Source organism: Podarcis pityusensis, assembly GCF_964106645.2.
Source record: "Podarcis pityusensis genome assembly, chromosome: 11".
Classification (NCBI taxonomy): Eukaryota; Metazoa; Chordata; class Lepidosauria; order Squamata; family Lacertidae; genus Podarcis; species Podarcis pityusensis.
The window spans coordinates 51,629,994-51,646,884 of record NC_138036.1 but is presented as its reverse complement, the minus strand read 5'-3'; the positions used below and the strand labels follow the sequence as shown (position 1 = coordinate 51,646,884).

Below are 16,891 nucleotides of genomic sequence, written 5' to 3'. Positions count from 1 at the left end.
AAGCAGCACACATGGCATTCCCCCTTTGGCACTCTGCCTCTTTAGTGTATTTCAAAGGCATCTGTTTCCTCAAATTGTCTATTCCCTTTGTTTAGTGCAGCACTGAGTTTCTAAGACTAAATAACCCCATATGTTGATTGGAACATTTTCTTTTTCCTTTAAAGGTTTCTGCCTTTTAAAACTCTTCATCCCAAAAGCACAATTTTGGTAATAATTTCCTAGCACTTTTATTCCCAGCTTACGGGTAAATGAAATGGATTTAAGTGTGTTAGTATCTTGGACCCAAGCATACTGCTTAGAAGCAAATTGCTTTGATTTAAATAGGATTGAAGTGTACACTGAGGACCAGTCCTAGTATTAGGCAAAGTGAGGCAGTCCCCTTAGGTGGCACATGCTGTGGGGTAGCTTTCTCCTTTACTGGAAGACAAACTGTCCTGCATCCCCTAAACTTACCTGCTGCCCTCATGTTGTGAAGGATATCATTTATGTTGTGAAGGATACTATTCTATTTTTGGTGTTGAAGTAAAAATCAGTTGCCAGCCTACTTGGCTTCTGTATGTGGAATTGTAGTATCTTTGGTTGTGTTGAATGCTGTAATTCCAGTTGCACAACAGAGATCCGCTTATGCAATAGAACTCCACCTTTCTACAGTGGTACCTCGCAAGACGAATGCCTCGCAAGACAAAAAACTCACTAGACGAAAGGGTTTTTTGTTTTTTGAGCTGCTTCGCAAGACGATTTTCCCTATGGGCTTGCTTCGCAAGACGGAAACGTCTTGCAAGTTTGTTTCCTTTTTCTTAACACCGTTAATACAGTTGCGACTTGACTTCGAGGAGCAACTCATAGAACGCGGTGTGGTAGCCTTTTTTGAGGTTTTTAAAGACTTTGGTTATTTTTGAAGCTTTTCCAAAACTTTCCCGACACCGTGCTTCGCAAGACGAAAAAAATAGCAAGACGACAAAACTCGCGGAACGAATTAATTTCGTCTTGCGAGGCACCACTGTATTCTCTGCCCTACATCTTCCTGAATACCCTCATGATCGACTCCAGAGGATTGATTGGAGGACCTTCTAGAGCAGGTTTTGGGGCATGAGTGGAACTCTGTGTATGCTGCTTGGATACAACACATAGTCTGTTGCCTCAGGTAGTAAAACATTGGCCAGGTCCTGTGTACCCTATATTGTGTTCGAGAATTCTTCTAAGAGAGATGATTCCATCAGTATGGATAATGGGTAGCAATGGGACTTGAGGCTGAAGGGCAGGTAATAAATAGCAACAACAATGAGAGCCAGAGGATGGGTAAGTGGGAAGATAGGAAGGAGCTGTTTTCATCAAATTGATATAACAATTCCCTTTTGACTAATACAAGCACAAGCAACACGACTTGCCACATAGGTTCTTTCAGAGTGTTAGCTCCTTGTGGAGGAAGAAAGAATCTCAGACAACACAGAAGACATGACTGCCCTGAATTGAGAGAGGAGAAATCTGTCCTTTTATATCTCAGTCTTATAATAATAATATGAGATAATCAATTACAATTTATAAATATTGTTTGTTGGAAATAACTTTTTATAGGAATCAAATCAACCAAGGATTTTTCTGGCGTATTAAACTGCAGCATGGCATAATTACATTTCTATTCTCCTGCTTTCTTTACATTGATTCAACAAGAGTAGGCAATTACTGAGTTCACAGTGAGTGAATGGATTCTACTAGATGCCATGAACTTTAAGATAATATTTACCAAATTGTTAAAGGGTTACTTTTTTCAACTGAAAACCAATTTTGGAGCTATTATTTGAGAACATACTATATTTTGCAGAAATGATTCTTAAGTGCAATGTAGTGGTATAATAATGGAAATGTATTTGCATTTTTATCATGTCATATAATGTTTGTATTTCCAAAGCTATAATAAGTATTAAGGGACATGGCACATTAGGGGTTATTTTATCATTGTGCATGAAAAACATTGGTAGACTTACAAAACCTTGCAGAAAATTGGGCAAGGCACCCATTTCAGAATCACTCAAAGATTTATAATTTGGCATAATATTTGAACTTTGATTATTTTATAATTTGGAATGTTTTTAATGTGGCTTTTATTGGATTGTTAAATTGGAAAACTTTATAAATATATATTTTTTTAAAGAGACCCACAATTTCAATATACACGTGAGAGAGACAGCATATGCCTGTTCTATCCCCTATACATCTGGAGTAAGTCTTAGCTTGGTTACTTTTTTCCCTCCTTGAAAAGTGTATCGAGCCAAAGGAGGAAGTTGTATGAGGAACACTTCCCACTTCCTGTTTCAGTTTTTTATACTCTTCAGCTTCATTTACTCTTCAAAGCTCAGATCAGCACCTGAGCTGCCAATCCTTTTCTCACTTCCCCTTTCAGCTCTATGCGCTATTCAAGGCTCAGATTGGCACTACAGTAGCTGAAGAGAAAGAACAGCTACTGAGTGGTAGTGGATCTGGGAAACCTGGGGATAGGGGAGGAAGACAGTGACTGGATGAGGCAAAGAGGGGGTTAGGAGGGAGGGGGTGTTAGTGAGAGAAGGCACACACATACACACAGATCAAATCCAATGAAACGGATCCTCTTGAAATTGCATATTTTTATGGGTTCCCTCCTCCAAACCACCATCAAATCACTAGTCACATCTGTTTCTATTCCCTGAACCTTTAATCGCCAGTGCTTTTTGTTATCAGGTGCCATGCAAATGTCATAAATAAATCATTGAAATCTAAAACTGTAATGAGAGATGTGGGAGGTAAGATTGAAGGATTACAGTGGCCCAAATTAATTTATTTCCCCCCTAATTTATTTATTTATAAGGTGCACTTTTTAAAAATAATAATAATAGTGAAGTGGTATGTAACATATCAAAATAAAATCAGCAAAACAATTTCCCCAATCTCATCATTTAAAACATTAATACAGTGGTACCTTGGGTTAAGAACTTAATTCGTTCTGGAGGTCCGTTCTTAACCTGAAACTGTTCTTAACCTGAGATACCACTTTAGCTAATGGGGCCTGCCACTGCGCCACTGTCGCACGATTTCTGTTCTCATCCTGAAGCAAAGTTCTTAACCCGAAGTACTATTTCTGGGTTAGCGGAGTCTGTAACCTGAAGTGTTTTTAACCTGAAGCATCTGTAACCCGAGGTACAACTGTACTAATTTTATGATTACTTGAGGACACAGTAGAGGCATTTGAAGTAAGACTTTTTTGCTACCCTTATTGCCATATTGTAGGTGGGATTATGTGCTCTAACCAGGGCTCGGTTGGCCTTAGATCAAGGTTTATGCCACTGGTGCGCTCTCTCTCTCTCAGTCAATCAATCAATCAATCAATCAGTTTATATACCACCCTATACCCAGAGGTCTCAGGGCAGTTCACAGAACAAAATCAGACTATAAAACCACAAAATATATAATCAAATTAAAAACAACAATCCAATAAAGCCCCCCCCCCCAAAAAAACAACCCACATTTGAAAAGGGCATAGGCTTTAGCCGTCATCTATCCTGTTTTGTTACATGCAACTTCCTAGAATACCAGTAGGCACTGCAAATTCCACAACACCAGAGAGGGTGCTCAGAAGTGATCATGCCACATCTCCCCATTCTACAGCAGGATGAGAAACTTGACAGGATCACCTGTTCTATCCACTGGAAAATCTCTCAAAAGCATTCAGGAATCCATCAGGATCTGTAAGTCTCCAATGGCAAATAATTTTAATAAACTCCACCCTTACTGAGGAAGATAGCTGTTGTGAGCTGAAACTTCACTGGGAAATTTACCTCTACCCTGCTTTTAAAAAGGGATATACCATCGCCCCACACATTCTTGCAATTGCGCCCAGGATTTAATACTCTGGGGCTGAAATTGCTGGTTTAGTGTATGTTCAAGAAAAGATTGTGGGGTATACCCGTTTAAACTCTGATGCTTATGGGAAGTCTAGTGTCAGTATCCTATCTTCCCCCTGCAACTGCAACTGATATTCATATTGCCTCTGATGCTGGGGAATATATAGGCAGTATCACTAGCAGCCATTGTCCTCCATGAATTGGTCTTTGTAAGAGCCCTTTTAAAACATTGATTCTTAGTGTTAGCATCATAGACAACTTGGAAGTAAATATTTACTTTTCACATAGCATCTGTTCCTGTGTCTCTATATACAGCTTGGATCCATAGTCCTTTGTCTGGAAGGTACAACTGGCAAGTTTGCAGCTAGCTGGGAGAAGGAAATTGTATCTGCTTTGGAAGAAATTAGATCTCGTGTTTTGTTGGTTCTGGCAGCAGTTGGCAAGTTAGATTTACACCACCAAACACCTTATTAAAGTTAATGAAGACTGTGAGCAATAAGAGTAGATTAATTGGTTTTCACATGAATTTTGTTGTAAACTTTCAGTGTGGCATATTATCCATGCACAGTGTTTATGCACCATTTTTGAGCAATTTCACTGTAATTTCCCCTTAAATGAAATCTGCAGAAGTGGTTACACTCTGTACAATATGAACTACCCAACAATAGATAGTATGGGTAATGCATAAAAAAACATCCTGTGTATTTTTCTGCTCTAGAGAAAATGAGTCATAGGCATAATTGGTTGAGCAGGTCAGTATCAGCTACTAAACTGAACATTTTAAATGTGGCTTTAGAGTTATTTGCTCAGAGGATATTTTGGTAAATCCTGCTGTTCCTATGAATTAGCTTATTTATTCAGAAGAATTGAGTGTACCATACCCTGCTTTGCATATAATTCATTTAGGAATAGGGCCATTGCTGTTCAATATCCTATTTGATTCCGTTCCACTTTTCAGCCAGGAAACCTGCTTAGAAATAAAAATTGCCCCAATATGTGGAGTTGTCTGTGGCAGTCCTTTCTGATCTTTGACTGTTGATGTCAAACATTTCCAGGCTCTTATCTCCACTGGCAGGGGGAAGAGGGAGCTGCAGGTGTTATTCAGGGGCCAAGACCCTTGTTTGAACAGTTACTGGGTATGAATTACAGCTCCTAATGTTTCACTTGTAGGCACTTTTTCATTATTAACCTTTCTGTTTTGCCTGATGGAGAGTTCTGTCTCGAAAGCTTGTGTAACCATACGCAAGACGAAAGATACCCGAATTATTTTGCATCTATGACACTTTGTAGATAATATTTTGCGATGCACGACAGAGGGGGGATATGCTTCGTTTGCTGAAGCAACTGTGTTGGGCTAAAGACAATACTGGACCTGAAGTTGATCAACCCTGGGTACATCCAAATGTGCATACTTTGCGTGGTGAAGCCCCTGTGCGAATGCACTCAAAAAGTGCAATCTTCTCTCCAGAATCAAGAAGAGTTGTTCTGTGTGATTGGGGCAGAAACCAGCTGTGTACTGTGCTAGGACGGGCTGGAGAGCCTTTTTCAGTCCGAAGACTCAATTCCCTTCTAGGGGTCACATGCCAGTGGTGGGTGTGGCCAGAAGCAAAATTGGGTGGAACAATGAATGTAAATTTTAGCTTTACGTAGTAGGCTGCTTTCTACATGCAGTCACACAACCCCTTCTCTGTCTTCCCACCAGGCATTATCAGAGTTCACAGGCACATTTTAACCAGGCAACGCATGGCCAATAGGGGTTTGGTCTAGGGAGTATCCTGAGGGCCTGGCAGAGAGGTTTGGAAGGCCAGATTCTCCTCTCCAGAGCACTTGTGATGTACTGTACTGCACTGTTGTTGTTACTTCACTCTTCTGCCAAAGACCTTGGGATACCACATGAGAAAAGGCCAGTGTCAAAATATAAGACTATGATATAATATGCAGTTGAAAACATTGACATTAGGACCCATGGAGGGGATGGGGGGAAGTCTCGAGATTCAGAGAAATCTCTCCATATGGATATGTATTTGGTTTTGTTATAAATTTATATCTGTAAAATCAAATAAAAACAATAAAAGGGCAGCGTCAGATGTTGGCACCATCAGGCAACTGCCAAGGCCCCACACAGAAGCAGAGGAGCCCTTGCAAACCCCGAAGACTCTTGGTCATAATTTCTTCTCCTCCCTGCTCTCTGTTTACCTTCCCTTTGGAAGCACTGACAAGAATAAGTAGTAATAGCATCAGGGCCAGCCCAAGACATTTTGCAGGAACAAGGGGGAATCAAGTCAAACTTGCCTGATGGTTGAAGCGTGCATCAAAGGCTGTTTTGGGTGGGTGCACTCTGAATCACACTGAACAGGGGCAGAGCCCAGGAGACCCCAGAGGGCAGCCCTGGGCATTTCCTCTCTAGGGGTGAGAGGAGACCAGCAGTGCCTCCTATTCACCAAGAGGCCACTGTAGAGGCGGCATGTGGGGGGGGGGCTGCCAAGGAGGCAGATCTGGCCTCCAAGGAGCATGCTGTAACCATTATTGCGGCAGCGGGCAATGCTTTCCTTGGAGGCTAAATCTGCTGCCCCTGTGGATCTTGCCACCCAAGACAGTCACCTCACCTTGCCTCATGGGTGGGCTGGCCCTGAGTAGCATCCTCCAGTTGCTCTGCTCTCCCACTTTGGAATGTGGTACAGGTTTAGCTTAAAGGTAAAAGCCAGGAAAAAGGCAGCCATGGCAGTGGTGAGGAGAAAGTAAGTCCAGTCAGGAAGGGGACCCCACCAAGGGCATCTTGCTCATATAGGGAAGTTTTTAATGTTTGATGTTTTACTGTGGTTTTATAATTTGTTGGAAGCAGCCCAGAGTGGCTGGGGCAACCTGGTCAGATCAGTGGCATATAAATTAATAATAATAATAATAATAATAATAATAATAATAATATCTCCTTCCCCTATGTCCCAAAAACAAGTTGATACAATGTGACCTAAGGCCACCTTTGTGACCAAATCTTTATATTCCAGACTGGTCTCCACACATCTGGGTGTGTTTTTAAATGGAATTTATTTAAAAACCCAAAACGAAAACATCACTTTCAATAAACTTGTAAGCAGCATTTCAATAAATAAAAGGCATAGCACCTGCCTCTAGCACTTAGGGAGGGGAGGTCAAGCCCAGTGACTTTAAAGCATTAGATTCACTATCTAGCAAAAGCATTGAGTAGACAGAGTAACTCTGTTTATTCCACATCAGTTTTAAAAATATGGCAAGCCCTCTTCTTTATTTTTTTTAAAGGATAGCTATATGCACTCTTGCGTTCAAACCCCTGCTCAGCCATGAAGCTTACTGGGCATCTTAGTGTTTTTCGATCTAACCTGCCTCACAGGGTTGCTGTGAAACTAATATGGTATAATTCCCCATATGCTGACTTGAATACCTTGGTAAAATTGTGGTGCTTACTGCTGTTGGCACTCCAATAGGCTTTGAACATGGAAAGGCTCCATCCAAGTTAACAGTCATGTTAGCTTCCATCAGAACAGGATGAAACATGATAAGATGACTTTATATTTAAATCTAAGCCTGAAATCCTGAAACCATTTGCTCAAAGAAATACCATTGAGATCATTTAATTGTGTATTTGTCTCAGTGCAACTGCTGGTGACTTAAGTCTTGTGGGCTTGTGGTTAGGTAAGCTAAATACTGGAGAAAATGTGTGTCTGCCCTCTTCCCCCAAACATTCCAACACTGTTAAAGAAGATGAGACAATTAGTTTTGTCCTCAAATTTCTATGATTCATACTGTGGAATTTCAACTATTTGTCTGAGACATAATTCTTTTGAAAATAATGAGCTCAGAAAATTGCAAATGGTTTTTAGAAACAAGCATCTCAGTTTGCAGCTTGAGATATTCGCACATTATTAAGAAGCTGACTTAGTTGATCTTTTGGGGGGAAAAACTTTTCTGATGCAGTTTGGCTTTCCACATCATAAATCACCTTTAAAGTACATTTATAAGCTCAGTTCTGTTTTATCTTCACATTTGAAAAACATCAAGAACCAAATCTCTCCTAAAGTTACCTGCATAGCATATCCAGAGAAACTAAGAAGAGCAGTGAAGGTTTTCTAATGTGCAATGCAATAGAAATATTACCGTACTTTTCCATGTATAAGACGAGGGTTTTTTACTCTAAAATTATGATCAAAAACTTCCCTCGTCTTATACAAGGATAGTGAATGGGGTGGACGGGTGATTGGCTGCAGCTGCAAGCAGGAGCTTGTCAGCGACGATTGGTGACTGCTAGAAGGGCTGCTTTGGATTGGCTGCTGCTTCTCTAATTGGGTAGGTGATTGGCTTCTGCAGCAAACACTGCTGTTGATTGGCTGTCGCTGCCACAATTGGTGGCTGCTGTTTTGGGAACGTGCGCAATTGCCAGTGGACAGCTTTTCTCAGTTGGGTAGGAATTTTTTTGCTGAGGAAGGGTCTGTATGCAATTGGCTGTCGCTGTGGCAAGTGGGCAATTGTCTGCTGCCAGCGACTGTCAGCGTCTATGCTGCATGTGAGCGATTTTTGGCAACCCCCCCCCCCCAAGCTGTAAAACTCTGGCCAGTCCTCTCAAAAAAGCTCAACAACTCTGAGCCATCTCCCCCCCCCCACCGCCATTTTCTTAAATTTGAGTCCCCCAAAACAGGGGGCATCTTATAGTTGGGGTAGTCTTATAGGCGGGAAAGTATAGTAATTGATCCCAGAAAATGCGTTATCAAAGACAGAGGCTGGGAGTATGAACAACCATAGCATGGGTACAGATTTTGCTTGTAGCACCAAAGCTGTGGGGTGAGTGGGTATTCTGTTGCTTGTAATGAGTCCTAGTTCTTTGGAAATAGCAAAGGACCTCAAGCAAAAACACTGGCAAGCATTTAAAGGCTCAAGCCAAAGGTTTCCAGGTACCAGCTCAATGCGTTTGGATGAGTTTCCTGTCTCACGCTGCAGAATGGTACAGACATCATATATGCTCTTAAACCTTTCCTAGTTAATTTTCATATACCAGAAGACCCGTCTAAAGTTCATTGCTAAACATTTCTTGCACAGGAAGGTTCCTGGCTCTCTGAAGGAAGCAGTGGTTTGCCTTTGATTAAAGAAACCATCATTTGATCCAGATGATTAAAACTGAGGTTTGAAGTCATCTGGTTTCTCAAGTTGATCATTCTTTGGCAAAGTGGTCTTCCACCATGGCTCACCGCAATAATAGCATTCCTACTTAATGAATATTAAAAACCTGAGCATATTGTTAACTATAATGCTGATACAATTGGAATTCAACACATTCTTGATGTTTCTTCAGTTGCGTCAATGCTCTGTCTAAAAAGACAAGCTGGTTGATTCATGTCTAACTAAGGCTGAGGCTTCTCTCTCAGCCTAACCTACCTTTCACAGGGTTGTTGGGAGGATCAACTCAGTAGTATCACCAGAAAAAATATTAGGCTAAGCAAAGGGAAGGAAGCAATATTTGTTTCACGTGTTTCGTTTGTAAAAGAGAAAAGCATCCAAATGGTCTATTCTCTACTGCCAATTTTCTATTAAGTAAATCCTATTGATGGTGATAGAATTACCGTATTTTTTGCTCTATAAGACTTCACGTTTTCCCTCCTAAAAAGTAAGGGGAAATGTGTGTGCGTCTTATGGAGTGAATGCAGGCTGCACAGCTATCCCAAAAGCCAAAACAGCAAGTGGGATTGCTGCTTTCACTGCGCAGCGATCCCTCTTGCTGTTCTGGCTTCTGAGATTCAGAATATTTTTTTTCTTGTTTTCTGCCTCCCAAAACTAGGTGCGTCTTGTGGTCTGGTGCGTCTTATAGAGTGAAAAATATGGTAACTTTCAAGTAAGCATGCTAAGGATTGCATCTTTATTTTAATTTCTAGTTTTTCTGCTGCTTCTTTGACAATCACTTGCAGCTGAGTAAGATTATCTTCTATAAACATGGTTTTAACAATGAGTCTGTAAGTGACTGTGGAGCCCAATTCTGGATCCACATGTTCTTCCACAGTGGGGACATTGGTTTATGGGCAGGAGTTGATCACGGTGTGGATTTGCCAAGCATTCCTTCCTCTTAGCATGTTTCTCCCTTGTGTCCTGAGTTCGAACTTCTTCAAAGTCCATGACACCTTTGTTCTGCAACTGGAGCGCTTGCAGGCCAGTGCTTCCCAGTTGTCAGTGTTTATACTGCCTTTTAAAAAATTTGCCTTGAGGCAGTCTTTAAACTTCTTTTGTTGACCACCAGCATTACACTTTCCATTTTAAAGTTGGGAATGGAAGTAGTTGCTTTGGAAGATGATAATCAGGCATCCGCACAACATGACAAGTCCAATAAAGTTGATGTTGAAGAATCATTGCTTCAATACTGATGATCTTTGCTTTTTCCAGTACACTGGTATTAGTTTGCCTGTCTTCCCAAGTGATGTGTAAAAAATTTTGGAGACACCATTGATGGAATCTTTCGAGGAGTTGGAGATGGTGTTTATAAATGGTCCATGTTTCATAAGCATATAGTAAGGTTGGTAATACAACAGCTTTCTAAACAAGCATTTTGGTTTCCCTGCAAATGTCCCAGTCCTCAAACACTCTGCATAATGTCTGTGTGAAACTTTTTTTTTCCTTTTAGAAAACATAGGGCTCTGTGCAGTGGGGGTTGGGCTACTTTTTAGGGGGCTTAGTGCCACCTATAAAAATAAAAATGGGAGTTGTCATGTACAGTCCCCTGAATTTGAAAGCAAGATAAGAATGATGTAAATAAATAAAAATGTAAACTTTCTTAGTTATCATCTTGTTCTGGAATTGAGCTCATCCTCATCTTGTTGCTGCAAATCCAGATTGTCACATTGCAGTTGTAACAGATTAATCTACCCTGCCTAAAATCTTACTGACTAGCAACTTTTGTCAAGTGGTACATGATTCCCACCCCCCTTTAGTACTTCTAACAGGTCTTCGAAAAATGTTGCCGTTTGAAGATACGGAATATAGTAGTAAAGTGCAATATGTTTTGCCATTCAATAAGGAATAGAAACATATTTTGATTGCCCCTCAATATAGAATTAATAAAATAAAGGAAGATACAATTTATTTTGAATAATACTACAATCCCATCTGCAAGCTTCCGCTTCTGGTGAATAATGATATTATTAAAAAGAAAAGCTGAAACAAAATTAAACTTTTCAAAAGTCTAGGGTTTGTTTATGTCAAATGAGTATTTGTTAAGGGACCTGTTTTTATTCACTAGAAGGGAAATTGCCACACATGAGATTTATTTGTCTCGAATCTAGCTTTTCAGTCTCTTAAGGGGAACATCTGTGAAACATGCGGGATAAGACTTGCTAAAAGATTGTGGGAACATGGATGTATGCTTCCTGTTGCAGAAAATTATTTATTGATTTAAATGCTTGTGCAACAGTTGGCAGGTGATCAAAAAATGTTACAACCTGATGTGTTGACAGCATTTGAAACGCAAAATCCATCTTCCACTGACATCTGCCATACAGGCCAAAGGCTCCCCACTCCCCCCAGTGCCTCCTCCTCCTCCTACCTTGCGGTGTTGCATGTGTTTGTGGTTTCAGTTTGACAGGATCTATTCCAAATACTGCACTGAATTCAACAGTTTGCAATGGAAGCGTTTTGTGGGAATAAAAATAGCCATCTCTGGCCACTTTCCCTCGTGTAGTTTTTTCCCATGCCTTTCTGTTTACTTAACTTTCAACCCAATGTTGCAGTTAATCAGCTATGCTGAGAGAAATCCTTCTGATTTCATTACATTTTTGTTGCCATTTACCCCCCCAGCTTAATGTTAGTTCCCATAACCTTTAAGTGCCAGAATTAGTCAAACATCAAAACAGAAGAATTCCCAGTGCACTAGTGGAAGTTGGGGAAATGTGCTCAGCTAAGGCTTAAAACAAACAACGGGATGATTTCAACAGCCAGTGTAATTTGTTTTTTTCTGGGACAGGGTGGGTGCTGGTAGAAATGACAGCTGGTGGACTTACAGAAGTACACTTTAAGATTTATATACTAGCTCAAACCACTATAAAACATGCTGGGTCAAATTCTTAAAACTACATATAGACCGACACTGTGTATGTGTTCTTGTGCGAGATTTATATATAAATATATTTCCCCTTAGAGCAGCTCATCAGTTCTCAGGGGAACTGCATTTTCATTTGCATTCCCAGCATTCTCAACGGTCTTGCTACATCTGCATTTGTAATTTTGCCATTTTGCACGTTGAGCAAGAAAAAAATGGCTTGGATCACTTTTCATGATATAAATAAACCGGCAGCCGAGTAGACCATAACATATCCAAGAAAAACATTTCCTCTTCCAACCTGTCCTCTTCCTTGCATGCCATATGCTATTCTTCCCTTCCCCACCACAAGTCATTGCCTGCCCACTCCTTAGTCACAAACATTTAACAACAGTTCCCACTTTGTCTTATTTCCCCCCCTCCACCTTTTCTCTGTTAGTTAATTGTCAGCTCATGCTTCAAGATTAAACTTCCTGCTAAGATGCATCCATTCTTCAAACCCAGCCTTTCCCAGCTAAGTGCTCTAAAGATGTTTGTGGATTACTACCACCGTTCCTGAGCACTGGACATGCTGGCTAAGGCTAGTGGGAATTGTAGTACAAAACATCAGAAAGACACTAGATTGGGGGTGGTTGCTTAACTCCATTACTTGGGTGTGTTTCAATTAAGGTATTTAATTAAGTTGAATTTAATTAAGTTTTATTGAGAAGGTATGACAAGACTCCCTGTGCTTTCTTTTGAAGAACAGATTCTTTAACAACCCAGGTTTTCCAGTTGCTGAGGTATAATTTTGCAATGGTCCAAAATGCAGAAATATTTCTAAAAATCATCAGTGTTCAATGCAGGAGGTTTATATATTTGTATACTTTGTGGAGGGGAATGCGGGTGGCGCTGTGGGTTAAACCACAGAGCCTAGGACTTGCCGATCAGAAGGTCGGCGGTTCGAATCCCCGCAATGGGGTGAGCTCCTGTTGCTTGGTCCTGCTCTGCCAACCTAGCAGTTCGAAAGCACATCAAAGTGCAAGTAGATAAATAGGTACCACTCCAGCGGGAAGGTAAACGGCGTTTCTGTGCGCTGCTCTGGTTCACCAGAAGTGGCTTAGTCATGCTGGCCACATGACCCGGAAGCTGTACACCGGCTCCCTCAGCCAATAAAGCAAGATGAGCGCCGCAACCCCAGAGTCAGTCACAACTGGACCTAATGTTCAGGGATCCCCTTTACCTATACTTTGTGAAGAGCAAAACATTTATAGTGATAAAGAATAGCAGTGTGTAATATACATGGCATTAAATATGAATAAATCAAAGTCAGAAAGCATATGATGTGAAAAGTTTACCATTATAACAGACCCTCCAACTGTCCCTATTTTCCAGGGACAGTCTTGGATTTACAGAAGCCATCCCAGTTTCTGATTTGATCCCAGAATGTCCCACTTTTCCTTAGGACATCCCTATTTTCATCAGAAAAATGTTGGAGGGTATGGAGTTATCTGACGCCCGAGGCATCTGAAGACCCCCAAGCAATCTGAAGGCATTGCAAATGTTTAATTTTTTAAATGTTTTTATATGTTGGAAGCCACCCAGAGTGACTGGGCGGGGTATAAATAGTAATATAGTAGTAGTAGTAGTAGTAGTAGTAGTCATAATAATAATATTTATACCCTGCCTATCTGACTGGGCGAGGTATTATTGAATAGGATGTCCCTATTTTCATCAGAGAAATGTTGGAGGCTATGTTATAACAATAATCTAGCTTAGTAGCTAGAACACTGTATCAAGTGTGATTAGCTTGATGCTTGTTCCCTCTTTCAAGCTGCGGAGAAATTACCTGAGGGCCAAGTAAGACCAACCATTGGTCCATCTATCTCAGAAGAAGAAGAAGAGTTTGAATTTGATATCCCGCCTTTCACTCCCTTTAAGGAGTCTCAAAGCGGCTAACATTCTCCTTTCCCTTCCTCCCCCACAACAAACACTCTGTGAGGTGAGTGGGGCTGAGAGACTTCAAAGAAGTGTGACTGGCCCAAGGTCACCCAGCAGCTGCATGTGGAGGAGCGGAGACATGAACCCGGTTCCCCAGATTACGAGACTACCGCTCTTAACCACTACACCACACTGGCTCTCGGACCTGTCAACACCAACTGATACCATTTTTCCAGAGTTTCAGGCCAGGTTCTTTCCCAGCCCAACTTGGAAATACCAGAAATTGAATCTGAGACCTTCTGTGTGCAGCTTGTGCTCTAAGGCTGAGCTATGGTTCGTCCCATAAATACCACTGGAAATTCAATTATTTTATCTGCATGTCGTTAAGTTTATACTGTCACAAGGCAGATTAAGTACACCATATAATAAAACTAGTGTTGAGCATTTTGACACAAAGCTTCTGAGAATCAGTGGGTGGTTTGCCAGAAGATATGAGTAATGTGTTTTGTAAAAGTTATAAGTTTAATGCCCTTTCATCATGTAATTCCTAGTGAGCTAATTTGCAAACAGGTGTAGCCTGCTTCTGGCATTGCTTCCACAGTACTTGGTTAGATTTTTGCAGTCTTTTCCAGGTGCCTTATCATCCATAATAGATTATTGTTCTTCTGCAACGAGAGGAGGATGTGCAGTACAATCCTCTGTTTACTCAGAAGTAAATTCCACTGTCTTCAGGGGGGCTTCCTTCCCACTAAATGTGTCTAGGATTGAAGCCTTAATGCACTAGTAGCTTCTTGCCTCTAAGGATTCTAGAATGATATTCTATATTCAGTTCTTTACTGTATCTCCATGTGACGCACACAGCTTGTAAGAGAGATCCTCATGGTCATTAAGTCCAAACCTTCACACACAACTCCTTCCCAATCTATGGTAATTCCTTTATTTTTTATGTTATTCCTGTGCTGGAAAAGAGTTGAGTTCCCCTGTTCTCTTGCAATCATAAAGCCATTCATTTCAGAATTCTACACTGAATAAGGATTTCAGCACTTGGCCATGTATCAGTTCACCCTTGGACATGATGTTCTGTACCAGAACTTTCATGCTAGTTCACTTTTGCAATGAAAATTGTTTTCTCGTAATCATGTGGTTACCCAGCTCGTGTTGTGCAATGAGCTGTAAGAAGTATTTTTAAGACAATATGGTGGTAATAAAAGCCATATTTTAAACTTAGGGCTCCACTAATTTTACTGGCATTCATCTGGTAGTACTTCTTTTCTTTTCATTTTTCCCCATTTCCAAATGCATTTTCATACATTACTATGAATAAGCTAAAGGAAACTCTGAAATTTTGAAACCATTTCAGCTAAGAAAACATGGGTTACCTCAAAGTGTAAGTGATACACAAGTACCTAATCAAAATGTGGCTTTTGTCAATTCAGATACACAGGAACCTCCCCCCCCCAATACTTTCCAACATAACCCCTGCATTAAGTGGGGGGACAGTGTTCTAGGCACCAGGATTTTTAAGAATCCAGGTATCCTGAGAATCTCATAATGCTCAGCAATCCTGACAGCCACCATTGTTGCTGTAGAAACTAATGAAGGCCAGAGCAGCAGTCTTTTCCACCAAAAATGTACCTAGCACCGCTAAGTGTTAAAGGGCAAGGAGCCAAACTAACTGAACTGAACCTGAAATTTAGAAAGGTTTGGGTTTGCCTTGTGATTTAACCTAGAAATTCCAAACTAAAACTCTGTAAACTCACTTCTAAACTCTGGGTTCATCACTTACTGTTTTCTATTATGTTTTCAAGTTGGGCTTGTGGTCTTTTGAATCATCGTACCATATTTACATATACGTAGATGCGTGCTTCTCTGTTCCGCTGAATTTCCTGTTTGACTATTGTACCTTTGAGGACTGGGGGGTGAGTGCATGAACTGACTCCACTGAAATGCATTGCATATGAAGTGATATGTGGAGATATCAAAAGTTCTGTACGTGGAAATACAATGTGAAATAGCCCTTAGTGCTAACTTTGATGGGATGTTAACAAATAAAAATGGGAGGGTTCATTCACGTGTGGTTTTCGAAAGACACTGAAATAGGCAGGTAATGATAAGAGAGACAGAATGGTATTAATAGATTTTTTAAAGGGAGCCAGTGTGGCGTAATCGTTAAGAGTGTTGCACTCGGACCTTATAGTTGCTTGCGCCTGATGGGAGCCCAGCATCCTCAGGAAAACCATAGCTTCCCCACCCCTAAGATAAAAGGAGATCCAAAACTTTCAGCAACCACTACTAACACATTCAGGACTTAGTTTATGAAACACTGGAACTTATAAACCCTAGAAAGTGCAGTTCAAGGGATATCCGGTGCACAGGTTATTAGTGGGGATTGATAGTATAAGTCACTATGTGGATATACCCTTACCACATTAACCTGATCACATGAAAAAGCTATAGTCAGTCACCACAGATCATGCCTATTTTTACATAACAGATGAAACCAAGGGGAAAGATGGCAGGTTTCTTATGGATTTGTTTTCCATTATCATCATGTCAGATGAATTTGAAAATTATTTTTGTTACAATAGGACATGTCAACGTTCTCTTAAGATGAAAGTGTACTTGAGGACCAGGGGAGAATCTACAGTATATTATTTAAGAAACAGAAAATCATCTAAGGAAAGGAAAATATGGGTTCAGAAGACTGCAGTGGCTCTTAAAAGCCAGACTATCCCTGACTATTAAACAAAGTAACTAGAACATGAATTCTAATAAGCTCTGAAGAATTCATTTTGATGTCAAGTTCCTGTTGAAACAGGTTTGCAACAGACTGTATGACAAAGACCACAAGTCGTTCTTGAGTGAATTAAATCCTTTGGTTGTAGAAAACAAACCTCTCTTACAACAAAATGGATTACTAGTATCTATATTTGGTAAGTGAAACAAAAATATTAACTGAGTTTTATTGGAGGCAGGAATAGATGTCTAAATGCAAAAGTGGGGTTAAAATACATACAAAGAGCAACATCATACTATATAGATAATTTAA

At 40.5% G+C, this 16,891-nt stretch overlaps 1 long non-coding RNA gene across 4 annotated transcripts in view; it reads left to right on the top strand.

The window, feature by feature from the left end:
• LOC308458353 overlaps positions 1-16,891 on the top strand; it is a 37,979-nt gene that overhangs the window by 7,825 nt on the left and 13,263 nt on the right. Inside the window, exons 2-3 of one of the 4 annotated variants that reach the window (XR_013977263.1) lie at positions 3,560-3,719; positions 4,191-4,872. The exons of 1 other annotated variant lie outside the window; for it this stretch is intronic. This is a non-coding gene — a long non-coding RNA (uncharacterized lncRNA). Of the gene's footprint in view, positions 1-3,559; positions 3,720-4,190; positions 4,873-16,891 lie in introns of those variants that run through there. 2 more of the 4 variants (XR_013977260.1, XR_013977261.1) reach the window with 2 other exon arrangements.